We start from the raw sequence: 19283 nt of genomic DNA, 5'->3' as shown, positions 1-19283 counted from the left end.
GTTGGATTTCCCATGAGGCAGTTGCCTAGCACCGTTAGACTGAAAGGGAGCAGCAAACAAGGCGATTAAAAAAAACCTTCATTTCCTGATTACCAAATAAATAAAAAAAAGTATAAGTTCCATGGATTAAAAAATATTAGAAACATTTTAATACTTTTTGAACTGGAATGGATCATGTTCCTTCATGTTTCATGACGTTAACTTAATTATTAGAATTTTATAAATATGATCCTTCGTTTCAATAATATAATGCGCAAAGATAGATGGCGGGCAGTCTGGAGTTATACAGGATAAATAAAAACTAAAATATTGTCACAAAGTTAATAAAATAATTTTGAAAAAAATTGATCTAAAATGCACCATTAACCTGTTAAAAATGTAGTGAAGTGTGAAACTAAACTGACGCTATTATTAAAAAATGAATGTCATCACGTGCACTTTCTGGGGACTCTGAACACCTGCATCCGTCACTGATGATAAGCAGGGGTGAGAGCCAGAAGGCGTCACCAGTTCTTCGCGATAAATGACACACACTCATGAATCGGTTACCGCCCACAACTGCTTTGCGAGGTGTCGTACTGAGTGCTTAGTGAATCGGGGTTCATAATGCGTTTCTATCCTTCACAGTTCGATTTTTCATTTTATCGGCCAAAGAAGAGAAGAGAAAAAATAATTGGATAAATACAACTGGACTATAAATGAGATGAAGCAAGTTTTTATTTAATTAATATTAATCGAAGGAGAAGACAAAATATTACAGTAACAAAGTCCTGAGATGCAACTTTTGATTACCTTAAAGAAGAAGGAAGCGGTGTCTTGAAGACGCATCAAAGAAAGGCTCGTGATAGACCTGAGGTATTTCTGTTCCATAGAAATAATTAATTAAATTCATTTATTTCAGTGTACTGGGGGAAAATAGGCTGCACCTATTACAAACATCAGCACAAAATTGCCTTTTTTCTTTGAATTCTTCAAACACAAATTATATATAAAATATAACAAGCTTCAGTAATTTTAAAGTTCTGAATGACGAATCATGCCTAACAGACCATTAGACAAGTGATGCCGGAGTATTCCCTTTTAGAACTTTTCGTATAATTTTCCAATGCATTTAGTACTTCACAGCATGTTGAAGAACTAGTACTTCATCAAAACTTTCTCGCAGATTCTCTAATGGAGGTGAATTTGTGTTTTAGACGCCTTTTTTTCACAATAGTTTTCTTTAATGTGCCACGAAACTACAATTGCAGTCACACACTTTTGATACAAAGCTATATTATATAAACAACACAAATACAAATTTTGATACAAAGCTATATCCAAAGTCACAAAATGTAATATATTTAAGTCATTGCGTTTTTACATTATCCAGTTTACACGCTTCTGGAAGTAGAGACCTACAAATGTTCAACCCCTTGTTGGATTCTACACTATAGGCCAGGAGTCTACACTATAGATGCTAAATCTTTGTACCTAATTTTTTCCATGTAGCTCTCTCCGTTTCGTGGTTATCGTGTTAATGTATATTCGAACAGACATATTTCCTCGAAATAGATTTTGCTAAAATTTTAGTAGAAATATACAATTTTTGAGAAAATACCATTTATCAAATTCCACCCGTCCATCAAAACGCTTCTAAGTTATCTTTGTCATTGTCCGACAGGAGGACATTTTCCAAAAATGTGTTTTTCAAACTCAAGGAAGTCTAAAACGTGAAAATTCGACATCTTGAGTTTGAATTTTTTGACGATTACAATCTTTCGCTTCTTGAAAGATTCTATTGTCATGATAAATATTTATATTTGGAACACAATTTATTGTTTTCCTCAAGCGTTCTCAAAGCGTTTTTGAATTATCTTTATCATAGACAGACAGACATTTTCCAGAAATGTGTTTTTCGAATTCAGGAAGGTTTAAAACGTGGAGATTTGCTAAAACCTTGAGCTCGAATCTTTTGGTGATTACAATACTTTTTCTATACTTTGTATACGAGAAGATAAAAAAAAAAAGTCATGAATTAGGATCTTTTGCTATGTTTGATACATGCCTTTTGTCATTCTTTTATAACCGCTCCGCTGATGAGGTCTCTTTGAGAATTTCTTTTTTTAAATTGTTGCTTTTATGAACTATTCACACCCAATTATGGTGCTTTGTTCCGCTCATTGAAAGGCGAACATTTATTGGGAGGGGAATTCATGTTTCTTCCACCATTGGAAAACTGAATTCTGCTTGAAAAGATTTCTTTGCCGGAAGGAGGCAATCCTCCACAAAATCTTTTCCCTCAGTGTCTTTCAAGGAGTTGAAAGAGTTTTTATTATTAGATAAAAGGCTAATTATTCCTTGAATTATTGCTGTAACTAGGCTTATTCTCTCCTTTCTCGTATCTCCTACTAACATAATGGTAAAACATCAGCCGCAATTTGAATTCATTTCGTTCATTCGGAATCAGGACTGAATATTGTAAATAGATCGTTTTAATAATTGAAACATAAGATGACCATAAAATGATATGAGATATCCTAAAACTTGATTGCAAAAAGAACTGTTCAACTAAATAAAACCAGATTTTCTCTACGTACACTTTCAAAGATAATATCAATTTTTGAAGAAGAAAATTTTCAGCAATCATCTCCAATTGTAATAAGATGTGTCAGTGTAGGAATTGGATCCTATGAGGTCGCACTGAGATCCCTCCTAGATGCTGCCATTTTCTTGTCATCAAAAGATTTTAACTAAACTTATTTGCGCTTTTAAATTTAAGTAAAGAACATCAGAAAATAATAATCAGGCACATAAATGATTAAAAGGCAATTTCTATACTGATTATCATTACATGTATATTATTTATTTTTCTTGATCTATTCTGTATTTTATTATTGATGGTTTAAAAATATTACGTCATTTTTTTAAATGGTTTACACAGCTAAAAAATATGAAATAGCTACACGCCTGAAGTTATTTTAAATCTCTAGAGCCATGCGCAGAGTTTATAAAAAAATCATTCAATGTTTGTTAAGAAGTATCCTCAGCTTTGCCATAAGGAATCTCAAACTTCTTTTCACACGAACTCCGAAAGAGTACTGCGATCGGTATTGATATTCTTCTTCCTTTTTTTTTATTTCGTTTAAAAATACAATATTGGCTCCTTTAACTAAGTTTATTAATCAATTCTGTAGTATTTCTATATTGGGAAATATTTATAATTAATCTATGCACATTTTTGAGAGGAAAAGTTATTAGTTCCGTCGTTTTAGGCCATGATAACTGGGAAGGCTTGTCATTAATAAGCATTCTTGCAGTCTCTTTTAAACATTATTCGAAGTTTACCTTTTTAGAGATGGCAGCGCCCTCTGTTGGTGCACAATGCAATTGTGGTAAAATGTTATTTCTATTATAGACCACAGATCGACTGCTATAACTAATAAACTTAAAATAATTTGAGGACTGTCGATAAAAAAATTATTTTTATTTTAAATTCTAATATTTAAATGATATATTTAATTGAGAACTTCATATCCACCTTGTTTGATTTATTTTTAATCTTGATATTCCCGTAAAAAACATAGAATGCAATGAACCCTTTGCACTCGGGAAAAGTAATTCGATGTAAAATTATTCAGTAAACACAAGGACTTGCTTATTGCTATGAAATAAAATATTTATGATAGTTTTAAGTTGAATTTTACAGAAAAATTAATCTACATTTTTCTTAACATTCTGTAGATATCTTTTAAAAATAAAAAAATAAACGAATAAAACTTCAAAAGGATGCACCGCCTTGAATGATGAGTGAGAAGCACAATCCGAGTGCAAAAGGTTAAGTTATGGAGTTTAAGTACATACGAAATAAACTTTTATTTATACGTTTGTAATGCAGAGACTAAAATATGACAGACATAGCATTAACATTTCTCCCAAGATCAATGTAACTTTATAAGTGAATAACTAATAAGTAATTCATACATCCGTTTGAAATGAAGATTCTAAACAGATGGTGTAAAATTAATAGAAAATATTCATTTTTTTAATAAGATATTTGAATAAGATCACTCAAATCAATGACATTGAATATACTCGAATAAGTGAATTCCAATAATTGTATGCATCCTCCAGAATAGATTTTTTTTTTTTACATATTTATCTAATCTGTTAAATGCTTGTAATTATGAAATTTTGTAATCGAATTTTCGCTTACTTCTTGATGGACTGGGAATTTGAAACTTTGTACACTTAGGGAATTGTAGTAAATAATTTATACAGTTTTGGAGCTTAATCATAGGTTAATAGGATTTGATTAATTTTATAATCGGGTCCATCTGGTAATAAATTTTTGGAAAAAGAAAGACCGATTTCAATATTCCATAATATTTATTATAGGGCAAAAAATAAAGATTAGTAACAATTTTTTGAAAGGCAATTTATGCTATTACCACTCATCGCATTCATACAAGATTAAGAATCGGTCATTTTTTTTAAAACATTAGCTCTATTTTATCGTTAAAATCTACCTTTGATTATTCGAATTTCAATAATGTCAAATTTAGTGTCTTCGGGAAGTTCATACATATTGAAGGGATTTACGGTATAAAAAGCTAACACGATAAATGTTTCTATCAATTTTATCGGTGTCATTAAGTCATCACAGAAACACATAGAAATATCAAAATATGCAAAAACTTTGTGGCTTCGAAGACAAAGAATTGCCGCCGGGGATGATTTTGAATACAATCAAACAGTCCTTATGTTCCCGAAATCATGATTTAACAGTTCGACTAGAGTGAATCGGGGAATTATCATCTTGATAGGTGCGATCTCCAGACGGAAACAATGTCTGTGCCGTAGTATGCAGTTGATCGGATAAAAGTGACAGAATCATTGCTAGTGACCTAACCATGTACGGTGACAAGAAGACCTACTCCAAACCACGAAACGAGGCCCTAAATCGTTACAGAACTACCCTCATGCTTCACTGTAAGAAGTAGGGTTGTAGGCAGAGGCTGCGGCAGAGATTTATCGACGGGGGAGGGAGACAAGACAAATCTGACTGGGAGGCAAGTACAGTATCTCTAATTAGGCTTTAAAATAACTCATAATAATCAATTTTACATTTAATTAAAGAAAATCAAGTATTATTTAGCTTCTTTGTTATTCAGATGCTGATCCTTTCTTTCATTGTTATGTGTAATAAAATGTTATCAGTTTCTTTTACTGACTATAAAAAAAAATTGTCAATATTACAGTCCATTTCTTCATGAGACTCTTGAGATTTAATTTCTCTGATATCCGATTTTAGAAAAGATATGGTTATATTCTATTCTAGATTGTAGTATGTAGATAGAAACACAGATTGCGCCAGAATAACGTGTCATACTAAATGAATAAATGCATGCTCTCACTATTTTATATCAGAAGTTATATAAAATAAATATTGAAACAAAAAATTTCATAAAAGAAACTTTTTTAGAAATCCCAAATAATAAATAAAAAATTTTTGATGTTGTCGCCAAAACTCTATTTTTCTGCGTAGTCCTCTACCTAAAATATTTGTAAAGTAACGATTGCAACAACGAGCAGGAATTCAGATGTGTTTCGAATCCGAGAAGAATAAGTGCGCGAACTCGACAAAAATTTACTATAGTTCGGACACGAACATTATAGAATGCGGAAAAGATACAATGATGTTGTTTCTTAAAAAAAGGCTGGAGAAAATAATTTGTAAATATATGTACAAACTGACTATTTTATGTAAGATCGGAAAAGTATTCTTATGAAAAATGGACTACTTAAATATTAGATCTTACATAAATATTAGATACATATTAGATATACTTAAATATGTATTTATTTTTCAATATATATTTAGGTTTAAAAAAAACCATTTTTATCAAGAAACAACTAGATCTTGAATATGAATCTCCCTATCTTCATTTTTAGGCATGCGTTCATATCGTTCAGTACTTTCTTAATTCGAAGTGATTGGAATCTAATATTCCTTTCAAAAAGTGAGTTTTATCCTCATTGCTTTTTCTTAACCTTTTGATATACAATGACGAATCTGACTCGCGTATGGAATTATTAAATTTTTAATTTTAAATCTGCAATGGTGAAAGTATTGATTTGAAATGCAAAAATAACTTGAAAACACATCATTACCACAAATGCCCTTATATTATTCTAGGGATTAAAATAATAATAATTGTGTCATAAATAAGATCAGCCATCTAATTAGGAAGTAAATTCGTATCTCAAGAGGTTAATGTGTTATTTATGAATATTCTATGAATAACTATTTTAATCATCTTTTTACCAAGACTTCTTTATCCAAAACCGATTAAAAATTTGGAAGCATCTGAAATTATGTAGTTTTTGCCACGAATAGTAATTGAAAGAGAGGGGGAAAAACAATTTTTCCCCGATTACATAGTCCTAATATTGAATACAGAGTCTGAAGAATTTAGGCAGTAATTCATTTAACAAATTTAATGTAGGCTTGGATAAACTCCTTTAGTATAGTTAAAAAGCTACCATACCACAAATATTTATTTTTTTGTCGTCAATTGCAGTCGGTAATGTTTCTTTAGTTAATAATTGTAGCCTGATAAATCAGACTGCAAAAGAAAATAGATATTTTCTATCAAATAAACTTAATTTACAATTTACTTACAGTGATTTATAATGAATTTACATAATTTGGCTACAGCAAATTGACTCTTTTTAGCATGCATATTCACAAGTCAAAAGAAAAGAGTGCTTTATTAAATTTAGTTTAATCATATTAACTAGATTTTAGTCAGATAATTCTCATAGTGAAATGAGTAAAATAAATTTATGAATTCGTTACCGAGGAAGTCACAATTAGATGAATAATATTACGATTAATTTTAGAACCTGAATTTGAGTGATGAATTATGGAAAACAACTCAATCGTCCTATTCATGAATAATATAAAAGCTTCAATTTCTCTAATAATTCCACTGGCAGGTGCCGATGAAAACAATCTTTTCCCCATAATCTATGATAAAATCTTAGTCTAAGGACAAAGATTAGTCGGAAAAAATGTGACGTCTTATTCATTTGCCAGCTTATTGATTATTCTGCTAAATATAATATAAACTATATGCTGAAGGAACATTATAACATTTAAATCAGATGACTGATAATTTAGAATTAACGCCATCTACATCCTTTGCATTGAATTCTTAGTTGACCGATCAAAAATTTTTTGACAAAATGCGACATGTCTTATGTTTTATTCACACGTCGCCGTGTCTGTCATATTGCCAAAAGTAGTGGGAATTAAAAGCTTGATGAACGACATTTGAATCAAATGTCGAAAAATCAGCGAACTTAAGGTCTTTGATATCCGTTACATTCAGTTCTTAGTCGGTCGATCAAAAATTTCCCGCAAAATACGGCATATTATTGACCTACCACCCTATCGATTATTTTGCCAAATATTGTCAAAACACTTTAACCGTTACTTCGATATTTTGATTGTCTACAATATATTAACTTTAAGATGGTTTTTAAATAATCATATTCGATAATGCGCAATTTTTTCTACAGTCATCCTGAAGTGGTGAACACTTTTGCCGACGAAAACTTCAACCTCTCATCGACGGGGGGGGGAGGGCAAAGGCTGTCGACAGGGGGCAGTAGCAGGGGACAAGGGGGGCTGTTGAACCCCTGCTACCGCCGCCTCTGGGTTCGCCACACCTAAACCCGCCCCAAAGTGGAGAATAGATTATAACATCGGAAAAAAAGGCGTTTCCATTTATTTGCAGACCACGTTTTATGGCCCTTGTACCCTGTACTCGCTGCTTCCGATTTACATCTGTTGCAATCGCAGCTCTGCTCCAAATATTTTGTTTACAAAATTCCCTTCATTGGGTCTGCACTGGGTTCTGTAGATGTTCATTCAGTTCAGCATCCACTTTTGCTACCGTGGTCTTCCTTCTGGTGGTCCTAATCCACCTTTATGCCTCTCACAATGAATTTCATTTTACTTCCACAGTTCGATTTAGCAGATGTTATTTTGCCGTGATTGTTGTATGCTGTCATGACATCCGACACGGTGTCTATTGATACCCCCAATAGCTGTGCCGCTGTGGTTTTCATCATTGCACCAACCAGATGGGCTCCCACTATATGCCCTCTTTGGAACTATGACAAGTCTCTCCTTTTATCTTCACATGAAACGAAACAGACAATGAGGTACAATACATTTGCACACATCCTAGAAACTATAAACAACAATGTAGTACAAAAAACTGAAAGTTATGTATTTAATTTAGTCCTATACTATTACATATGGAAGCCATTGTTTTCAGTAAGGCTTTTCTATTATTTTGGACAATCCCTGTATGTTTACGTGCTTTTGATGCAATTTACTGTTTTAATATTTTACCAATCGATTCATTTCATAATGAGTGAATTTGAAAAAAATTAATTTGAAGATCCAGCAGTATTTATAATAAAAAATTTTAAATTAAAGAATAAAAAGTTAGAAATAAATAAAATAAAGCAACTTTGATTTAATTATATTAATAAAATAGTGTTCTACAAATTGATTTTGGAAAAATAAAAAGATCATCGTTTTACTTTATTTACGAGGGGAGGGGAAACAAGTGGAAATGTTTCATCCCCATTTCTCTGCGAAGTGCATGATAATAATCGACTGCAGCGACTCACAGACAGAGAAAGACAAGAATTTAATTTTTTCGCGAGTTTTTTCAGTTTCCTGATTCATTACAATATTGCATTTTTTTTTTTTTTTTACCTCTCACGAATATCTCCATGAAGCAAGAACATTGCAGTTTTGTAATAAAAAGGAGATTCCCCGTCAAAAGTCGAATGCGTCACTAAATGTATCTCCGTCTGACGTCCATACAAATCAAATAAAGGCGAATAGTTATTTGTTTAATTCAAGGGCATTCATTTTAGTTTTTTTCTTCAGTTCAAAATTGTTCGCATTTTTTCAACGCAATGCCGTTATTTAAATGGGTTACGGCTGAATGATGATTCGAATAAAATTAGACAGAAAACTAATTACCAGCCAAAAAATTCCTTATTTTTTGAAAAGCTCTTCATTTTCTGCTAGAAAGAAAATAATAGATTTTTTTTTTTCATTTTTCTTTTTACTTTGGTGCTTGAAATAAATTCTCTAGTGCATTCAAAATGAATTGTATGAGTGAATAATTTTTAATTAATGTGACGATGCGTTGATTTTAATATGTCTGAAAATGTGAGTAATTTGAAAATTTTTGAGAAATTAGTTTTCGGTGTTTACTGAAAAAACAATTTCATTTGAGTTATTGCGTTTCAGTTGAGTCTGTGACAGAAGTCGAATATTTTTTCTATTCTTAAGATTATTAAAAATCAAATTATATTAAAAATTCTGAATTGTGATCATAAATGAATCAAAGGTAATTTTAGTTTCGAAAGGAGCATTAGTAACTAGATCTATATTAAGAAGAAAATGCAAATACCTTTAAGCAAAAAAAAAAAAAAAAAAAAAAAAAAAAATGCTGTAATAACAAGAAATCCTGCTTCTGAGGAAGCATAAAATTACATATTAAAAAAAAAAAAGGCAAAATTCTAGTATAAGTGATTTTCTCTCGCCTTCTGTCGCATTATAACACTCTCTGTGTTTAGTATTCACTGTATAATGAAGAGAATTCAGTGCGCATTTCGGACTTTTTTCATTTGACCGATTAAGTCGAAAATTTCAAATAATTTTGGTATCTATTGTATTCGTGCGCATGTGAGCAGACAAACAATTCGGAGACACAGGCATGCAGTTTTTAAACATTAATGATACGCTAAAGTTAGCAGTCCGAGCATGTTTTGTTTTTGAATTATTGCGTTCACATGAGCACAAGTAGGTATCTTTTGCAGATTGGGTTACAAATTTTATTTACATCTTTCTCCATGCGATAAAACAAAGCTCAAAATCTATGGAAACACATATTACCCGGTGAAGAATTTTATCTGAAACAGGCTACAAGTCTGCAGTTTTGATATCAAAACTAAACAAGACTTTCCGAGTTACATGCTTGTAGTTTGACGGCGATTTGGTTATATCCTGCATAAGCTTCTATCGGCGTATGACTCTGCGTTTTAATGTGCAGATTGTAAACGCTCGATACATAAAATAAACATTTCTTATTTTAGGATATTACGATCAACGACTGAAAGTGTTTTTAAGAAATTAAAATCAAAACACAAACTACGTCAAATCCAAGTAACGGCGAGCATCTCACTCGTTCTATTTATTTTTACAATATAAATCTCGTTGCCAGATGCAACAGCAGAAAAATAGTTTCATTTAACACAAAATAATATATAAAATATTTTTGATGCAATTACTTCAAAAACAAACATGAACAATTATAACAATTAAACAAATACAAAACATAAATAATTATTTATAATATTTAGTTACGTGTGAACCACAATAACTTGCGGGGATGAGTTGCGTTACTCACAACCTGTTCCTACACGTCCAAGCAGAAGCATATTTGTTACTTCTACGAATCCCCATGTGTACTTCGAAGATTTTATGAAACAAAACAAAAGCAATTATTTAAATATGTTTTTCAAAAGTGTTAAAAAAGTAACTTTTTATTTTATTTCTTACTTTTTAGCCTTTAACTTAGGCGTCGCACGCGTTCATCGTTCTTATATGTGCGAAAGGAAAAAGAAAATGGAAGTTTTCTTTTATGTCGTACTAGCGGCTTTTGGCGGCCAGTTTTCTCGTCCAGATTATTAACTTATTAAGGTGTTAAATTATAAACACGAAATGCATTTCTTTAAAAAAAGCATTTCACCTAGTTATTTAATGCGACTAAAACACATGAATTCAATGAAAACACTTTACTGCAATTTACAAAGCTTATATATTACGAAATGAAAGCGGAACAATCATAATCATGCAATCCTACAATGGATTGTGTGACTGGCGAAAGCACGTGCTTGAATGTTTTGATGGAGAGTTAGAATCCGTAAAATCCGTTGTTCCTGAGAGTGTATCAAATTGAATTAAAAATATTATTAAAATTAAATGAAAAATTGTACGAAAATGAAACTTATGTCATTAAAAAGGTAACTTTTTTGGTCTTAAAACAAAAAGCACTTTTTATAAGATAATTGTTTTGGAAGAGATGAGTATTAATTTCCGAAGGCAAGTCATAGCTACTACGGTTAGACTTAAGATTAATATACTAGCTCCAAAATAGAGCACATTTTGAGCGATTTTTCCTTATACATAATCGTGACAATTTTTGATTGCAATTTTAAAAGCCGTTTGTTAACATTTCTGTTATACATACAGGATTACAGACTTATAGAGAGTTTTTGGACGATTGGCACGATTTTGGGTTGAATAGTTTAGTATGCTCCCCCGAGTTTGTCGCCAATATGGCAACGAAACGATCTTCTAGCAACCTAAATAAGGTTTTGCTTATTACTTTTTGCAATGGTTGAGTTGTACGTGAACTACAACTATTTTATGAAAAATGTCAAATTAAAAATAATAAAAAAAATCTATAAAAGTTTTTAATTTTGTTCTGTATTATAATTAAAAGTTTTTTACTACTAATAAGACACTGAAATTTTATTTTCAATTTGCAGTGATTAAATTTTATTAATAATCTGTGTGAATACAAACAGAAAATATTTATTCTTTTTCAATTTTAACTGTCGGTATGCAGTTAATGTCAATTTTTAACTGCCTTTAAAAAATCGTCTGAATTCTTATTTTAAGAAATCGTTTGAATTCTTACTTGAACAATCTTCTGCAATGGAATTCCTTGCAGTTCACGCAATTTTTTTTGTGCTCTGATGGTTCCCTTGATAATTTGTTATATCAGTGATTGTGCAAGAATTGATGTCTGGTGAATGAGATGGTTGAATATTTTGAACATGCAGAATGGATGAAGGGTGAGTGGAAAATATTTACTTTTTTTTACGAATTGATGAAGTTAGGAAAGGATGTTTGTTTGTATGTACGTTCCTGTTATCCACAGAGTCCTTTTGTTCAATGTGCTAGTGAAACTACTAGGTTACCGCTCCCACTGATTTTTTTTTTAAATTAAAAAATTCTGCCCGGTGCCTTCTTGAGATGCCGAAGGACATCGTATGCTCTAAATTTTGCTCTTTACACAACAGACCGGTGCAGCCGGTTTGAAAAACTTCTTTATTTCAAAATTGTTAAGATAGGCAGCGATACTGATCCCAAAGGTTAACCAAAAATTAAAATCTCATATTAAAATAAAAATTACAGTACTTATCAGTAAAGATCATAATTTTAATGTAGGACGTGGTAAGCGTTACTATTTTGCAGAAGTGTTTGTTTATTTTGTCCGCCATCTTTATTGGCGACTTGGCATCCTTGGCGCAGCAAGCGGCACACTAAACAACACTTATACCCGATTTTGATGTGATTGGCGAGAAACCGTACGTTTTTCTTAAGTTTTAGCACGATTGCTTATCTGACAACGGTTAAGCCTGCTTTTACGCTTGATTGAACTTTTTGTTTGAAGCCTATTTCTTGATTTCCTTTATATCTTCTTTCCTATGATTGAATGTTCTCTTTGGTGACCTGGCGAACTATCTTCAGAACATTTCTTATAATATTTTGCAGCTCCATTAATTAGCTAAGCGAAGCGTTTGATTCAGTACAGCTATAAAAATGTTCAATGGATAAAGTAATCTGAAATTCGTATGATCTTTTGTTTATATTTAACTGTTGTCATTCGACAATTAGTAATAAGCTCGATATTTGTGCCACGTACATTGACGTTTCATATATAGATTGTTTCAGCTTTCTTATTTTCAATCCCTTAAAGAGTTTTAGGACTTTCTATCCAAATTAATAATAACTTATAAATTAATACTCCAAAACGTCATATTTAATCTCACCATTTGGCGTATCTACGGAAAAATTGCTTCGAATTTCCATTCTTGAATATGCAACATTCAATAGCCGAGGGAAAAGATTGGAGTTTCTATGTTGTTGCCGGCAAAGATTCTCTTTCGGCGTTATGAATTGTTATTTCGCAGGCAAATTGAAAGCAAATTGCATATGATTTAAGCTAAGAGGAATGTAATGCTCTCTTCTTTACTGTTACCTGAAAAGATGTAGATTAAATCGAGCATTGGTTACTGCAGCTTGTCATCAAGAGCAAACCAATTTTAAGATTCAATGTACAGTGTGATCAAGAAATAACAGGAGGTATTCGGAGCCCTATAGCGTGTTATGTACTGGACGAAATATAACAAAATTTAGCCACCATACACATCAAGGTATGCGGTTTCGATTCATCAAGAAAAAAAAAATTAGCACCAGAAAACGCCGATAGGAGAAATTTTGGCCCTGCGATCGGAAACTTTATTATATAATTTGCTCATATGGGTATTTTGTGACATGGCATTGAAGATAAAAGAAAGGGTTACGAGAATTTAAGTCATTCTGCTTTGTAACTACGTGGGCGCGCCTTATTAGTCAAGCTATTCTATCAGCGAGATGAAAATGCCAGTGCTGCTCTTCGTGAATACCGGCGGTTAAAACAGTTACGTAGAGGATGATCATAACTAACTTATGAAGAAAGATTTGAAACAACAGGAACTCTTGGTGCGCGAGAATTCAATGCCCATGACGTTAAGGTATCAAGCAGGGACAAGTTGAAGCTACAACTGCCGTTATGGGTACCAGCTGTGCACGTTCAATGTCACGACAAACAGATATCCCGTTCTCGACGGTGCAGAAGATATTGCATAAGATCCTGAAATTTTATCCGTATAAGATAACATCCATTAACTGATGACACTGATCTGAATCTTGGCAATTTCTGGTTGTGGGGTGTTTTGGTTCACTTGAAAGGCGTTGTGTATCAAGGACATGTTCTTGACATTTCTACTTTAAAAGATCAAATAACGTTATTTGCCAGATGAATAAATGCCAATATGATGCGAGCCACCGTCGAAAACCTCGTGTACCGCATACAATTATTGAAACATCAAGTTGATAGTCACCTTGAGCCAAATTTGGAAGTTGCTATAATAAACGTTTTTCATTGGCATTTGGTGTGTCTATTTACTGTTTCCACTGACAGTTATGTGTTCTTTTCCACACTTTATGCGATTGAAGCGCCAGGATTTCCCTTATCGGCGTTTTTTGGTACTATTTTTTTTTTTATGAATTGAAACCGCATACTTTAATGTGTATGGTGGCCAAATTTTGTTATATTCCATCCAGTACATAACACGCTATAGGGCTCCGAACACCATTTGTTACTCTTGTTATTTCTTGATCACCCTATATGATGTGGATTAAAAAAGTTTAAATAAGTAGTTAATTAATTTTTTAGTATTGAATTTGATAAAAATTGGCATTTAAAAAGTATATTTTAAATCCAAAGTGAAAATATGTCAAGAATTTGAATCTATTAACAGACAAAATAGACACTGAATCTATTAAGAGAAAATCTATTAGTCTTAAAATCTATTAGTCTAGTTCTAGAGAATGCTATTTGCGGATGTAGATTTTCAGTTCTTCCTAAAATGTATATAAATCTCTTATTTTATCAAAATTGCACTATAGCTGCCTTGTTTATAGATCGGATTTTAAATCGGTGTTATGGATATTGGAACTTATATATCAATTGAGTTTTAATAGGGAATCCTTCGAATGTCCGGAGTTTGTGTGTTATTTGTTACGTATCATATTTAAAACTTAGAGGAAGAAACTTTTTCTTAACTATTTTATTAAAATAAAAAGCAACTGCGAACGTCCAAAGTATGTAGGGTTTTTAACCATTTGTTGGATATATTTTATACTTATAAACTTTCACATATTCCTACATGGAATACGATCCTTACTAAAATACCTAAATATGGAAAAGGCAAAAATTTCACCAACAGAAAACAAAACTCCTCCTTGGACAGAGAGGGATATTAAAGTATTTGATTCTTTTAGAAATTATTGAAAATCATCAATATCCTTATTTTTTTAACCACAGACAGCAGTATGGTTCTAATGATCAAGACTTTATGGATGGGTCTATAGCAGGGAACCACATTGGTTCTATCGTTGTTTTTATCAATTTAACAGTATTTGAAAGGTTACATGATTCTTATTCATATTTACAGCTGAAAATTATGACAAATTTTTGTTGAAACCCAGGACACGTAGGTATAGCAGGGAATGAAAGGGCTGATAAAGCAGTAGTTTTTATGAAAAACTGTTCCTTTTCTTTAAAGGATGCTGATCAAAATAAGAAATTTAATATCCGAAAGAAATGGCAGATAATTTGGGACAATAAGGTCCACAACAAGCTATTCGTATCGTAGGTTTCCCACAAACAAGTTTTAACCCTAAAACGATCAAAACCAAGGATTAATCACGCATAGTTTATCTATGATCATCTACTAAAGATCGAACCGCCCTCCATGTGAATGTCATGCAACACGGCTTTAACTATTGGGCACGTTTTAAATGAATGCACCAACTTCAACAATTTAAGATAGAAATATTTCGACAATGCTGATCCTAATCTTGCAAACGTATCGAGAGGTACTCCGAACACTATTCAGAACCCTTTTATTTTCAAAGTTGTTTTTAGTGATTATATTCAATTTCATCTTGCTGTTTTGATCTTCTTTGTGTTTCTCTTGCTTGTTTTTATTAATATAATCGTCTTGTTAACAATAATACCTATTGTTTAGCGTAGATGATGATCTTAGATTCAGTGATGAGATTTAAATTAAAAATAAGATTGAGAAATTGGTAGGGGAAGGGGTGACTAACGTGCTAACAGATAGATTCACCACTGACGTAACCACAAAATGTTCACTTGATAGAACTCGGATGTGATTTTTTTGGTTGTTTATTACTGATGAAAGTTCATTCACCCTGTTTAAACATACATAAAGAATGAAAATTATTTTGTATCGCATAATAGTAATTATTAGTTTAAATTTTTAAGAAATTTTAATTCAACACCTGATAGTCATTGGATACATTCGGACTACCTCGTACAATGACCGCCGCTTGCTAAATTGCCATTTATTTGGCAACTTTCTTAAATGTTCCGCCAAATTACTCACGATTCTCGCCAAAGGGGAACCACCGCTCTAAACAAATATCAAAGCCGAAAAATTGTAAAGATTGTCACAATGAAGTAATCATGTTTTACATTTTTACCCGCCAACCGGTGAAAAGGGCTTGCATTAACGTGAAAGCTATTTCGAAATAAAAATGCGAAAAATCCGGCATTCTAGTTAATCACTAAAATTCTTTAGAACTTAAAAAAAAAAAAAAAAACGGGGCGAAGAATATGGAATAAAAAAACAAAAAAGATAAATTAATGAAAAAAAATGTTAATATTGAAGAACGAAATATATGATCTCGCTGACAGTAAATATACAAATAAATAGGAATAAAAAATAAAGGGAAAAAACACCGTTTCAAATAACATGACAAAAATGAATCATTGCAAAATTGTGGGAAAAGCGTGATTTTTATTACAATGTTTAAAATACTGTTGTAATCATGACCACTATATATTTAAAAAATATTATAATTAAAGGGAAAATTGTAAGAAAATTAAACTACATCATTAAAAGGATCATTAGTAGAATTTTAAAATGATGTTACTCGCATTGCTACTTTACATTATGCACAAAGGGAAAAGATTATAATCTCTAAAAAATTCTGACTCAAGATTTGATGAATCGCTTGAACACGCTTCAAATATTTCTGAACGTGAAGACCTTCGCACTTTCCACGCAAATATTGTAATCGTCAAAAGAATCGAAATTTTGATGATTTCTACGCTTCTGACCTCCCCGAGTCCCCAAAACCCGTTTTCGGGATTGCGTCTGTCTGCCTGCGAACTCGACAATTCAGAAACGCTTTGAGTTTTAGTTAATGCAATTTATTTATTTGCACTAAATTTGTGGGTTTCGATCAAGTTTCGAAGAAAACCAATTCCCAGGGATATCATCTGTCTGTTTGAGTACATATGATACAAAATACACAGAATTCAGTACACAGTTTTTAACATAATAACATCCATCAAGGAATGACCATTTGTCAGTGAGTACATTTGTAAATGCGATACTGAAAAATCCAACGCCTAATATAAATTAAAATTGGTGTGTGAACATATAATTAAAATTGTTGTTCGGTGTCTAATTTTGGTTCCAACCGGTTAGAAATCAAAACGCAACTCTGTTCTCTTCACTGTACTATGAAGCTTAAAAAGAGGGAGAGGGTGAAGTACAGGGTTTGGAAAATAAAATTATCATTTCTCAATGCATTAATGACTTTGAAAGGGCCCACAAATTTTACACGGATGGAAGTAGAACAACTTTACTAAGGAGTAATCGAGAAAGTTTTGGAGGAACTATTCTCTCTCTCTCTGCTTTTAATATTATTAGGAATAATGGGAAAAAGTCCAAAACGTGCTCCATTTTCAATCAACAGAAATTTTAGTTAATTTCCGAGATTTTTAAAGAAATTAGTGGCGCTAATTGAGTGGTGAGAAGCTTCCGGTGCGGTTCTTACCACTTCTGTGAATACACGAAAAGGTGTGGGGGGAGTGGGTCTGGCTTCTCCCATTAATGATGGAACGTAGGGAAGGGTTGTACCGCGCCCGGTGATGGCCCTTAGGACTCAACCACAGTTCCCACCACTCTCGCTGTTGCGGCGGTCCGGTTATTCACATTTTCTCGTTTGTTTTCCGGCGGGTCGGAGTGGTCAGTTTGTGATGAAAGAAATTAGAGTTTTTCCTTTTGTTTTATAGGGTACATATGCGAAGTTACATTAAGATCGGAGAATCTGCAGATATGTATATATAAGTTAAGCAAACATTTATCTTTATATATAAAAAACTTACTTTTCGCTAAATTTAAAAAATAATGAAAGGACGGGGAACTGTCACAACAATAATGGCACTCGCACAAAGCTAAGGCGGTTATGAAATGATATCGGGCATCCTCTCACCAAACAAAACATGTTTGCTAGTAAAGCGAGTGCGACTGATGCGAAAGTGAAATTTGTTAGGATCCGTGCTACTTCCAGCAAAAACAAAAATATGAGATTTAGATTTTTTTAAAAAGGGAAATTTCACACTGAGGAATAATATCTAACATTTCGTTATACTGATAATTTAATATAACTTTTCTTCTGTTACATAAAATTTTAAAGATAAGAACACCTTCCATGTTTTTATTTGTACCTTGTATTTTACCTTTTGTTTTTATAAAATTGTATTCATATAATAAAATATAAAAATATACCCTGAAGGTTTCTTATTTAAAACTATTTCGTTCTTACAAAGATTATTCGTTAGTTCATGCAATTCGTGAGAGTTGAAATAAGAATTTGTGCCCTTAGATTTTCTTCAGTCAGACTCCAGCCAACTGCCTCTCTTTCCGCGCTTCCATGACCTTCAAATTTTGGTGGACTCGTTCTCTTTAAATGTTGCTATCGTCCATTGACGACATTTTCTCGAACATGACTTGACATTCATTCAACAGCCAAATCCAAAAGTTTCAGGAAAATTTCGATGCAATTTCTTATCGATGAATTCTTTACAAAATCTTATATGACAATGAAAAGATAAGCGTTTTTTCTCCAGCTCAGATTTAATGAATTTGAATAAATTGCCGAATCTGGGGGCCTCGAGCTTTTTCTTCTCCTTCAAAAATCAGGCTATAAAATGACAAGAGGTACTTGAAAGAATTTCCTTACCTTAATGCCCTTAACAAATAGCTTCTGGAAACATGATTTCAAGTGCAGTGTTGAAAATATTACGTTTCTTTTAATCAACAAATGGCCCATGTAGAATATTAGGATGACCAGCTTAAGGAGTACATTGTGGAGGCCAATTTCTTTCTATTCAATGCTTCTCATATGCTTTATCACCAGAAATGTTGAAATGGGACATTTGTGCTCAGAGATATTTATTGACGAGAAGGAAGCACATCGTTTTAACCCTTATTTGCATGATGATGGAAATTTCCATGATAACATTTCGTGAACAAAAATTATACTCAAAACAGGTGTACTATAAATTGATTGTTGCTGGCAACTTTTTTCATAACTGTAGCGTAAAAAGGAACGTAACTGTAAAAAAAAAAAAAAAAAATGTCACAATCATTATAGCGGGTTTGAACTTATCATTCCGCTGCTTGTTGTGGTTGGAAGAAATGTGTGATTTCTTGAATATTTTTTTATGACTAATCTGAGATTTTTTTGTTAATAAAAGCGGTAATGC

This window comes from Argiope bruennichi, chromosome 8 (assembly GCF_947563725.1).
Source record: "Argiope bruennichi chromosome 8, qqArgBrue1.1, whole genome shotgun sequence".
Classification (NCBI taxonomy): Eukaryota; Metazoa; Arthropoda; class Arachnida; order Araneae; family Araneidae; genus Argiope; species Argiope bruennichi.
Note: the sequence above shows the minus strand (reverse complement) of the source record.